Raw genomic sequence first — 13,121 nt, forward strand, 5'->3', positions numbered from 1 at the left:
GCAGGAGAGGCCAGGCAGAGGACCAACACTTCCAAAGGAACATTGACTACTGGCAAGGACTAATGAGTCCTGCATAGCTAAATACCCCAGTCAGAATTGCAATTAGCAGAAACACCTGTCCAAGACTGCTGCTCAGGAACTGCATTACCATCAACAACCACAGGAGGGAGCCCAAGAGCAGAATTCACAACAGGAGCCCACGCCAATTTTTTCCGCGATTTAACCCTTTAAATAGCTAGAGCGCCCAAATTTTGCACATACACACTACTAACATTAGTAGTGTGGAATATGCAAAAAAAAGGGGATATGAGATGGCTTACTGTATGTAAACCATGTCTCACATCATGTCGGGTTTGGGAAGGAGATAGCAAAAGCCGGAAATTGAATTACCGGCTTTAAAGCTATCTAGCGCTGGATGAAATATTAATATATATACATATATGTGTCTACTGACATAATCTTTATTTTTTTTAATTTTTTTATATAGCGCTAACATATTCCGCAGCGCTTTACAGTTTTGCACACATTATCATCACTGTCCCCAATGGGGCTCACAATCTTGAATTCCTATCAGTATGTCTTTGGAATGTGGGAGGAAACCGGAGTGCCCGGAGGAAACCCACGCAAACACGGAGAGAACATACAAACTCTTTGCAGATGTTGTCCTGGGTGGGATTAGAACCCAGGACCCCAGCGCTGCAAGGCTGTAGTGCTAACCAATGACATATATATATATATATATATACCCCTATACTATGTGTAGACATTTATCTTAGCTATTCTATTCTATCAGTGTGATTTTACTGAACACCGCACTGAATTGCCGGCTTTTCTACAGAACACCGCTGCGTATTTCTTGCAAGTCACACTGCTGGTCCGTGTGTAATCCGTATTTTTCTCGCCCCATAGACTTTCATTGGCGTATTTTTTGTGCAATACGCTGCCAAACGCAGCATGCTGCGATTTTCTACGGCCGTAGAAGACCGTATAATACGGATCAGTAAAATACAGCAGATAGGAGCAGGGCCATAGAGAAGCATTGTACCATATGCAATCCGTATTTTCAGCACCTCTCTTATGTCCGCAAAACACGCTAGTGTGACGCCGGCCTAAGGCTGCCGTCACACTAGCAGTATTTGGTCAGTATTTTACCTCAGTATGTGTAAGCCAAAACCAGAAGTGGGTGATAAATACAGAAGTGGTGACATGTTTCTATTATACTTTTCCTGTATTTGTTCCATACCTGGCTTTGGCTTACAAATATTGATGTAAACCTAAGAACTACTACTAGGCAACATAGTATCTCCTCCACTGCTTCTGGGTTTCCAATACAACCGATACACAGCAAAAGCCTCTCTAGTACAAAAGAATCAGTTACTCCACTGCGCCCCCTACAGATATTTCTATCTCCTACTTCATTATCTGGAAATGTAAACAAGTGCTCATCCAGTCATATAGCAGCGCCACCTGTCCCCACAAACCCCCCACACGAGCCACCCTCATCCCTGGCAGATCACTACTGGCAGAACTATGTCCCTCAGAGCCGCGCTCCCGACTGTCAGCCTCTTCTGCTACCAGTACTATGCGCGCAGCAGGCTCCGCCCCTTCCCACACAGCGTGCTCCCGTGACGTCATGCCCGCTCTCAGCTGCTCCGTCCCAGTCCAGTGTTTGCCTCCTGGGGAATAGCGGCTGCAGGCGGCGGAGCCCAGACCGGAGGGAAGCGGAGCCGCTAGTTCCCAGGCCGGGCCGCGCACAGGTATTCCGCTCCCGGGGAGGGCGGGCTGCTAGTTACATGTAGTGCAGCTGTACGTGTGGATTCTGTGTGGGACAGATGATGGCCAGGCTGTGCTGTGTAATGGAGCGGGCTCAGTGCGGTCTGTTCTCGGAGGGCGCATGTGTATAGCAGTAGTGTGAGTGATGTGTGTATATATATATGTATGTATATGTGTGTGTGTGTGTATATGTATATATATAATATATATATATATATATATATATATATATATATATATGTATATATATATATATGTATACATCATGCAAAGCATCATGGGACGTGGTGGATGTAAATCTCCCGAGTGCTTTCATGGCCGGTGACACCGCGGGGTGGGGACGTGTCATTCCGGAGCCTTGGCTGACTCCATCCTTAATGGAGATCTGATTTACCAATCATTTATGCATTATAAACCAGTTAGGTGACGAGCGTGTGACCTATAAATCCGTCCGCAGGCCGTCATCTGTAACATTCCCTTTATGGGACACGTGACTTCCCTCATATTCTTTTTTGGGGGTTTGTTCATTGTGTCATTTGTAACTTTTGTTCTAATAATAGTTTTGTTCCGGAGCCTCTATGGCTGTGCGTGAGGGCACGTCTTATACGTGGCAGGTTGTCGTTTTTATCTGTATTGTTGTGGGGCGACATGGAGTTCGGATCGACCAGAGCACAGGGTCCGACTCATTTGAGATTGATTGAGGTGACTTTTTTTTAAAATAAAGTATGTTTTGTTTTGTTTTGTCACTTGATAAAGAGGCGTGCATTGTGAATAAAAATCCCTTATTATGGTTGATGGTTGGATTACACCAGCCGTTTTTATCCAAATTCTTCATGGCACGCACAGTTAATTTGGCGCAAAGTAAATAAATGCTTTTACTTTTCTCTTTAATTGTTTTTTGCAACTTTTCTGCATCAAATTGGCAAATCATTTAAAGCACCACTCTAGCATTTTTTGTATAATTTCAGCGCTGGAGTGGTGCTACTAATGTAAGTTCCCTTGTCCTAGTATTATACTTACCAACCACTGTCTTAATCCATTATCCGCACCGTTCCAGGACCGATCCACAATTTCTGACTGACGGGAAGTCAGAGGTCACAAACTATCAATATAAGTCTGAGAGCCTTGTCCTGGTCAGGCTCTCATAGACATTATATTGAGATGTGACTTCTAGATACCCAACAAATAGTGCATCAATCCAGAAGGTCACAACCTGCAGTAGACAACCACAGCTTCTCTGATAACAGATGATGACTGCGCCTGGTAAGCTTTAGGCTAAGTGCACACGTTGCAGAATTGCCGCGGAAATTTCCATGAAAATTCCACAACTCCAAGTATATTCCCACTAAACACTAGCATTTTCCGGGCGATCTGTAGCATCGCTTGGAAAACCGATTGACAGGTTGGTCACACTTGTCAAACATAGTGTTTGACAAGTGTGACCAACTTCTTACTATTGATGCTGCTATGCAGCATCAGTAGTAAAAAGATAGAACATTAAAAAAAATTAAAAATCACGATATTCTCACCTTCCGGCGTCCCTCGCAGGCAACGACCTCAGATGACGTACGGTCTCGCGAGACCGCTACATCATTTTCACAATGCATTATTGGGAATGGAAGCATCGCGAGGAGCGGGAAGACTGCGAGGGATGCCGGAAGGTGAGAATATCACGATTATTTTGATTCTTTTTTTTTTAACAATTATATAGTTCCCAGGGCCTGGAGGAGAGTCTCCTACCATAGTTTTCAGATTATTAGACACAGTTTTTTCTTCTCCCAAATTTGGGAGGAAAGTGGGGGTGCATTTAAAATCCAAAGCTAGCTTACTGGGGATCAGCGGCGGTGGAGTGGGGTCACAAGAGGCAGGGTTGCTGCTTCAGGAGGAGCGGGGCGATGCAGCTGGCTTCGGGTTGGAAGGAGGGGATGTCCTGGTGCTGGTCTCAAGATGTCGGCTCTGAGTGGAGTCCTCCTTTCCATTGATCAACCTGCTGTGGGCTTTGGGAAAATGGCCGCTGGAGGCAGATCATGCGCAGATAGAGATCTCATCTCCTTGAGATACACTGCCATTTTATTGAAACATTTTTTTTTTTCTATTTTCCTCCCCAAAAGTTAAGGTGCGTCTTTACAGTCCGCAATATATGGTAATGGTATGCTCCCAAGAAGTAGAGAAACCGCAATGAAGAACTGGGACCACTGTATTTTTCGGGGGGAAGTGCAGAGACCAAAAACAGCAATTTTGCCTTTTTTTTTTTAGTATTCTTTTTATAAAAAAAAAAAAATATATATATATATATATATATATATACTTTTTTTTTTTTTAAGTCTCTTAGGTAACTTGACCCTGTGATGGAACCCTTAGTATGGCAGTATGTAGTAGAAGCCATCATCCCTCTATGAAGTTCGGCCTGTGTCTCATTGATTGACAGTGGCATTTTGGTGGATGTTAGAGGCTTGTGATGGCTGTATAACGCAGCCAGCGCTGGACCTGCGTGAAGCTAGCTCAGCTCCTGAACCCAGTTCATCCATAGACACTTGTTCCATGACACATGTATACTTTATAGAGTGGGAAGAGGTTAAATAAGTGCTAAATCCCTTTAAAGCACCAGTCTAGCATTTTTTCTTATTTTACTGCAGCAGTGGTATTATTAATGCATGTTCCCTGCCCCAGTAAAACACCAGCCATGATCTTCAGCTCTTCCCGGTTCTGCTGCGGTCCTGCGCCACCATCTTTTGACTGCAGCTCCTGACTGGCTGTAAGTCAGAGGTAATGTTACCCAGCTCTGAATGCAAGTCTGAGAGCCCCATTCTGACTTCTGGCTCTCATAGACTTACATTAAGAAGTGATTTCTAGTTGTATTCTTACATTGTATTCAATGAGCTAGCTAATAGTGAGCTTTATAGTAAGGTCAAATGCACATCAGTTTTTTAATAATATGTCATTCGTTCCTGAAGAACAAAACGAAACTGATGACCAATAGTAGGTGTGCTCCCAGCCTTAGGAATGGCAGTGTTGTGATTTTCGCATTGCATTGTTGTGAGATCACCAAATACTATTTAGGTCATGTTCAGTTGGCTGTATAATGTATGCTTTATATCGTCTATTACAGCAGCAAGATCCAGACTTTGCACTACTCAACTGAACTTAAAGGGTAACTATACATTCTAGTAACTTTTCAGAATAAGCTGTCTTGTGTGTAGGCTAGAAATTAACATTATTTTAGGTCATCTGACTTGTATCCTGTATTTTCAACAGTTTCCCCTCTGCAAGCTCTCTAAATTGTAATTGACTCTGAGCTGTTGTGTGTTGACTAGCTGCTATGTTTTTCTTCAACAAAACACACAGAAACCGATTATTCCTGATCTTCTTTCATTAGGTAGAGCACGAGCAGCAGGGTCATGGAGGAAACTACAACAGTACTGAGCAGTGTAAATGTGTCTCCAGCTCTTCCACAGTCTAATATACATGATAGAATATTGGAGCATGAAATGTTTGTGTGCTTGTCTGGCTCTTCTTCTTACTCCATCGACTTAAATATGTTGTTTAACCTGACACTTTATTGTGCTGACAGTTGGTCTTGTCAGTGAATGGTAAGTTCAAAAGGCAGGGTCAAGGGGGAAAAAAACTGGAGAAAAAAAAAAGCACAGTTCTCAGATTCGCTACGTTACAAAGTTTCTTATATTCACTTGTAGTATTGATCTATCCAAAGTTTATCTATGCAAATTCTTTTATGGCAAAAAAAGACAAACATATCTTAGAAGCAGGGTGGATAAAAATCAATGTTTTAAAAAAAAAAAAATAAAAAAAATCTGATTTTTTTTTTTAATTTAAATCAGATTTTTTTGATTTAAATCGGATTTTTTTCAATAAACTGCTTTTTGAGGAAAATATTTTACCATCCAAAGGTTCTTCCATCATGAGATAAAGCTGAGTCGTTTAACTCAGTAGAATAAAGGCTGTATATGTGTAACATTCACAATGCCATGCTCTTCCAGAGGTTTCTGTAGGATTAGTGGGCAGTTTCTCTCCTATATTATCACAGACGCTCGCTTTACTTACGCAGTTCTCAAAACTGAATTTGACTCCGCAGAGGTCCCAGCCTCTTCTTCACGGCAAAAATGTTACAACATGAACAGAGTTGAGAAAAAGACCTTAATCCTATTGTTCTACAAACCTATTAATACAGAATCAACCCCTTCAGTGCCAAGTCCAAGAAGTTAGACAATATGTTTCTGATTGTTTGGAGTGGAATAGATCTGCACAACACAAGAAGAATGTGAATCTAAGTGTGAGGAGGAGGAAGGGCATTTGTTGCATCGTTTGCATCGTTTGCATTTTGCACGCATGCCTGCCTTACCGATAGGCGAAGGAGCTTCATTAAAATATTCCCAAACTGGGTCTCTTTTACGGCCTGCTGCCGTTATAAGGAAAGAATGTAATAAACCTGAGATCGTACACACAAACAGATCCAGACTTGTCTGTCTGTGGCTATGCTGCAGTATTGTGCTCAAAGTTTCACTTTCATTTTCTTGTCTGCTTGCCCTTCCTCCTCCTCACACTTAGATTCACATTCTTCTTGTGTTGTGCAGATCTATTCAACTCCAAACAATCAGAAACATATTGTCTAACTTCTTGGACTTGGCACTGAAGGGGTTGATTCTGTATTCATAGGTTTGTAGAACAATAGGATTAAGGTCTTTTTCTCAACTCTATTTATGTTGTAACATTTTTGCCGTGAAGAAGAGGCTGGGACCTCTGCGGAGTCAAATTCAGTTAGGTAGAAACTTTGATTTAAATCACTGATTTAAATCAAGCCTTACTGACTAGTGATTTAAATCGTGATTTAAATCAGTTAGATTTAAATCAAATCCACCCTGCATAGAAGTGATCTTATTATTGGCTTATCAGAAAACTATATTGGCAAACTTTTGGAGCACATAGGCTGCTTATTCAGGCAAGTTTACAAATAACTGACCGAGGCAGACTGCAGCATTTAAAGGGTACCTATCTCCAGTTTTGTCCTGTGTCAACAAAAACTATGACTTTTAATCAGCACCTGTGCTGCAGTCCATCACTGGTTATATCATCCCCTGACTCCACCCTCACCCAATACTGCAGTGCGGTATTACAACCAGTAACAAGACATTTGTGCATGGAGTGATGCATCACTCTATGCACATATATCCTGCCGTATCCTCTTTTAGATGTGCTCTTGTCTCAGCCATCCATCTGTAAATCAGCCCGATGCTCTGAAAGTGTATGTATGTATGCATGTGTCTGTATATATGTATATATACGTGTAGATGTGTGTGTGTATATTTATGTGTGTATGTGTATATATATATATATATATATTGTCTAAGGGTCACGTCCGCCTGTCTGTCTCTTTCTTTCTGTCTGTCTCTCACGGATATTCATTGGTCGCGGCCTTTGTCAGTCATGGAAATCCAAGTCGCTGATTGGTCGTGGCAAAACAGCCACGACCAATCAGCGATGGGCACAGTCCGGAAGAAAATGGCCGCTCCTTCCTCCCCGCAGTCAGTGCTCGCTCCGTACTCCCCTTCGGTCAGCACTCACACAGGGTTAATGGCAGCGTTGACCGCGGTGTAACGCACTTGGTTAACGCTGCTATTAACCCTGTATGACCAACTTTTTACTATTCATGCTGCCGAATCCGTCGCAATGCGTCGCTAATGAAAGTCTATGGAGAAAAAACCCATCCTGCAGGCAACTTTGCAGGATGCGTTTTTTCTGCAAAACGACGCATTGTGACGTGCGTCGTACAGCGCTAGTGTGAAAGTAGCCTTACAGCCTAACACCCTGCAGGGCGATTAGCATTTGCCAGAGAACACCAAGATTGTCAGATTTGACACTGGCTCCCTGTGCTCTTCACAGTTAAGCGCAGTTTCACACTGAGTACATGTGACAGAGTCTGGAGATGACATGGAGAGTGATCTGCTGCCTGCAACATCCTTCGGCATGACCAGTTTGGCAGGGGGTCAGTAATGGTATAGGGAGGCATTTCTTGCAGGGCCGCACAGCCCTCCATGTGCTCGCCAGAGGTAGCCTGACTGCCATTAGGTACTGAGATGAGCTCCTCAGACCCATTGTGAGTCCACCGGTAGGTGCAGTGGGCGCTCGGTTCCCAGGCCTCATATGGCTGATGTGTGTCAACAGTTCCTGCGTGATAAAGGTATTGGTGCTATGGACTGGCCTGCCCGTTCCCTAAACCTGAATCCAATTGGGCACATCATGTCTTGTTCCATGCACCAATGCCACGTTACACCACAGACTGTCCAGGAGTTGACTGATAATCCAGGCCTGGGAAGAGATCTCTTAGGAGAACATCTGCTGACTCATCAGGACCATGCGCAGACATTGTAGGGAGGAGCTCATACAGACATGTGGAACACACACACACACACACACACACACACACACACACACACACACACACACACACACACACACACACACACACACACACACACTTTCCTTATCTTGAGGCATTTCCGCTGAAGTTTGATTTCCACTTTGATTTTTGAGTGTCATTCCAAATCCAGACCTCATGGGTTATTCTTCCTTTTGATTTACATTGATCATTTTTATGTTTTATTTTTCGCAATGCATTCCACTATTTAATGAATAAAGATTTGCAACTGGAATATTTCATTCAGTGATATCGAAGATGTGATTATGAGCCTCTACACGGCAACTCAGCTGATCTATGAGATTCAGGTCTCCATATAAACCCTCTAAAAAAGCAAAACATTTTATTAATATTCATTAAAAAAAACAGCATTACCTGTGTAACGTGGACATAATACAATATAAAAAGGAAGGACATCTGTTTATTATAATAAAAAACAAACAAAAAAAAACTAGGAATCTGTAAGGACCGTGTAAGTGGCTGATGCATACCACTCTCGTTTGATGCCTCCAACATCATTAGCTACCATAATTTCTGCTCCGCGTGAGTCGACTTTCATCAGTGAACTTCACTGAGGCCCTCTGGTCCTTTGTCCAGCGTAGATGCTCCCATGCTCATAAAAGACTGCCACCTGTGCTTGGTGCTGTGGTCAGGTACCCTTACAGGTCATCTAGCACACGGACCATGCTGATGTAAACTGTTTCGAATGGTCTGATGTGACACTTGGGTGCCTTGCTCCTCCCTTAAGGGGAACCTGTCACCCGCCCCCCGGCGTTTTTAAGTAAAAGAGCCACCTTGTGCAGCACTAAGGCTGCATTCTGTGAAGGTGGCTCTTTTTGTGCTCCTTTCTAACGCTGCAATATGAAGTTTTATCATTTTTGCACCATACCTGTATTATGTCCGGTGGGTTTGTTTTTTCCACTGGACTTAACCGCCTCCCATCCGCCAATTATCCCCGCAGTGTGTTCTGATTTATTCACACTGCGGGGCGGGATCTTGGGCCTCGGCTACACGCAGGCGCGAGATGAATACATCAGGTGATGTGAGTTGAAGGGCAGCGCAAATGGCGCATGTCCGAAAAAAGAAAGCACAGTGCAGGTGCCGGGTACATGACTAAAGACAGAGGAGACGGCGCCCAGCGCACTGCAGGGATGATTGGCGGATGGGAGGAGGTTAAGTCCGGTGGAGAAAACAAACCCACCAGACGACATACAGGTATGGTGCGAAAATTCTAAAACTTCATATTGCAGCGTTAGAAGGGAGCACAAAAAGAAGAGCCACGTTCAGAATGCAGCCTTAAGGTACCTTCACACATAACGATATTGTTAACGATATCGTTGCTATTTGTGACGTAGCAACGATATCGTTAATGAAATCGTTCTGTGTGACAGCGACCAACGATCAGGCCCCTGCTGGGAGATCGTTGGTCGCTGAATAAAGTCCAGAACTTTATTTCGTCGCTGGACTCCCTGGAGACATCGCTGGATCGGCGTGTGTGACACCGATCCAGCGATGTCTTCACTGGTAACCAGGGTAAACATCGGGTAACTAAGCGCAGGGCCGCGCTTAGTAACCCGATGTTTACCCTGGATACCATGCTAAAAGTTAAAAAAAACAAACACTACATACTTACCTAACGCTGTCTGTCCTCCAGCGCTGTGCTCTGCACTCCTCCTGTACTGTCTGTGAGCCGGAAAGCAGAGCGGTGACGTCACCGCTCTGCTTTCCGGCTCACAGACAGTACAGGAGGAGAGCAGAGAAGCAGAGCGCAGCGCTGGAGGACAGACAGCGGTAGGTAAGTATCTAGTGTTTGTTTTTTTTAACTTTTAGCATGGTATCCAGGGTAAACATCGGGTTACTAAGCGCGGCCCTGCGCTTAGTTACCCGATGTTTACCCTGGTTACCGGCATCGTTGGTCGCTGGAGAGCTGTCTGTGTGACAGCTCTCCAGCGACCAAACAGCGACGCTGCAGCGATCCGGATCGTTGTCGGTATCGCTGCAGCGTCGCTTAATGTGAAGGGGCCTTTAGTGCTGCACAAGATGGCTCTTTTACTTAAAAACTCCGGGAAGGGGGGGGGGGGGGACAGGTTCACCTGAATTTGGAGGGAACAATCTTCAGCCATGGAGGCGGGGTTTTGGGGTTTTTGATTCACCCTTTCCTTACCTGCTGGCTGCATGCTGGCTGCAATATTGAATTGAAGTTCATTCTCTGTCCTCCATAGTACACGCCTGCACAATGCAAGATTGCACAGCGCAGGCGTGTACTATGGAGGACAGAGAATGAACTTCAATCCAATATTGCAGCCAGCATGCAGCCAGCGGGTAAGGAAAGGGTGAATCAAAAACCCCGCTTCCATGGCTGAAGATTGTTCCCTCCAAATCCAGGTGACAGTGTCCCTTTAAATGTGCCTGGAGTTGTGTTGCATTCAGCAACTGGTTCCAAAATGTATTGTTCACAATGAAGCTGTCATCAGTGTGAAATGTGGCCATAGGATGTCCACTTCCTTTCTGTGACTTCCTATCTGGCCGATTCATGGATCAAACACCTGTTGTGAATTTTGCCATTAAGCTCCTTGTTAGAAAAGAGCAAGTTGTGCAAAAATTACAGAAACTCTGTACAGTTGGACATATGCATTCAAAGGTTTAGAGACGGTCACATTAAGTTCACCTGAAAAAGTTAGGCCGGAGTCACACTAGCGTATAGCGTCAGATGCGATGTGCTAATCACACTCCGCTCTAGCTCTGCTGCGCACGTGAGCCGAGCGTTAGTGCTCTGTGCTCCGATCCTCTGGCATGAGAGAATCGGAGCACATGTGCGGAGGAGACGGAAAAAAATTTAATTTCTCCATTGGCAGCCTCCATGAAAATGGCACTGCACTCTTGTGACATCTGAGTGCAGTGCGATGTTTCACACGCACCAATAGACTTGTATGGGTGCGTATGATACGATTCTCGCAGCCATTCGCAGCATGCCGAATCTGCATGTGGAGATCGCAGATGTATACTACCCCATAGAATAACACTGGAGTAATCTGATTTTTTTTCATATCAAATTGCGCTTGGGTGGTTGAGGCCTCCTAGTGCATTTTACGATCATTCTGAAATTTCACCTGAAAGCCAAATATTCCAAGTTTTCACACACTTTTTTTTTTTTTGTACATCCAAAGTTTATTGAAAACCTAGAGCTCATTTCTTGTAGCTTGCTGTAGAACCTTAGATGATCTGGGTTTTGAAGCTGTGGTGTGTTTGCTAAAATGCACCAACATTCTGGACGTCTGTATCTGGTTTTAGGCTACCGAAATGCCACCACTCTTGTGTATGTACTGCCTGGTATTGCACAGCCTGTTCCTGTAGTGCCCATTGTACTAGTAAACAAGGAGTTAGACGAGAATGTGCAGTTCTATTACTTATGTGCGTGGTGAAATCCTTATGCTCTGGCACCCACCCAAAACCTCCTAAGGTGTGATACATACACCAACATGTGCTTCAGTTTAGTCTCCGAGCTCAGTACCCTACACAAATGAAGTAATCCTATGTATTGTGAGACGGCTCTGTGTTGTGTAATCTATCCTATAGAGAGCATTCGCCTTGCAGCTATTTGTGGGGATATTTAAAAGGTACCTGTCATTAAGAATGTATGTGGGTAACACTTTCTCTGATACCTATTCAGTATCTGTGTGGCTCATGTCTTAATCCTATACAAATTAGCTTGGCAAGTGCACGGATGGACGTATCAGTGCACCTAAGGCCATGTGCACACGGTCAGTTTTTTTCGCGTTAAAAACGCTATAAAAACTCATTAAAAACGCATACATTATGCATTTTATCATTTATCATTTAGAATGCATTCTGCATGTTTTGTACACGCGGTAAAAAAATGAGCATGTCCATTATTTTTGCGGATTTTCTGCGTTTTTCTCGCAATTCTATGCATTTGGGAAAAAACGCACCAAAAACGCGTGAAAAACGCGGTAAAATCGCGGTAAAATCGCGGTAAAAACGCATGCAGATTTCTGGCAGAAATGTCCGTTTTTTGTCAGGAAAATTTCTGCAAGAAATCCTTACGTGTGCACATACCCTAAAGGTACCATTACACTAAACGACTTACCAACGAACACGACCAGCGATACGACCTGGCCGTGATTGTTGGTAAGTTGTTGTGTGGTCGCTGGGGAGCTGTCACACAGACAGCTCTCTCCAGCGACCAACGATCAGGGGAACGACTTCGGCATCGTTGAAACTGTCTTCAACGATGCCGAAGTCCCCCTGCAGCACCCGGGTAACCAGGGTAAACATCGGGTTACTAAGTGCAGGGCCGCGCTTAGTAACCCGATATTTACCCTGGATACTAGTGTAAGGCCATGTTCACACCATCCTTTTTTTCATGCGGAATCGCCGCGATTTTCCCGCTGCGGGTCCGCAGCTGTTTTCCATGCAGGGTACATTACAATGTACCCTATGGAAAACAGGAACTGCTGTGCCCACATTGCGGAAAATCGCGAAAAAAGCCGCACTGAATAGCCGCGGTAAAAAAGAAGTACCATGTCACTTCTTTTTGCGGAACTGCAGCGGTTCTGCACCCATAGACCTCCATTGTGAGGTCAAACCCGCAGTAAAACCCGCAGATGAAAAAAATATCTGCGGGTTTTCTGCGGTTTGTGGTGCAGAACCGCTGCAGTGTGGCATCCCACCCCCCCATGCTCCGATGCCACCCCCCCGTGCTCCGACGCCCCCCCGTGCCCTGATCTCCCCCCCTTATACTTACCCGGCCTCCCGGTGTCCGTCCGGCCGTCTTCTCCCTGGGCGCCGCCATCTTGCAAAATGGCGGGCGCATGCGCAGTGCGCCTGCCGAATCTGCCGGCAGATTCGTTACAAAGTGCATTTTGATCACTGAGATAGGTTATATCTCAGTGATCAA

The 13,121-nt window shown here is 44.5% G+C and overlaps 1 protein-coding gene across 2 annotated transcripts in view; it reads left to right on the forward strand.

The window, feature by feature from the left end:
- The first annotated feature begins 1,624 nt into the window (after positions 1–1,624).
- Positions 1,625–13,121, forward strand: part of LOC138670316 (transmembrane gamma-carboxyglutamic acid protein 1-like) — a 57,584-nt gene continuing 46,087 nt past the window's right edge. Inside the window, exons 1-2 of one of the 2 annotated variants that reach the window (XM_069757538.1) lie at positions 1,630–1,757; positions 4,883–4,924. The gene's annotated coding sequence lies outside the window, so the exon portion shown is untranslated. Of the gene's footprint in view, positions 1,758–4,882; positions 4,925–13,121 lie in introns of both variants that reach the window. The other variant, XM_069757539.1, reaches the window with a different exon arrangement.

The sequence above is a fragment of the Ranitomeya imitator genome, chromosome 3 (genome assembly GCF_032444005.1).
Source record: "Ranitomeya imitator isolate aRanImi1 chromosome 3, aRanImi1.pri, whole genome shotgun sequence".
NCBI classification, from domain to species: domain Eukaryota; kingdom Metazoa; phylum Chordata; class Amphibia; order Anura; family Dendrobatidae; genus Ranitomeya; species Ranitomeya imitator.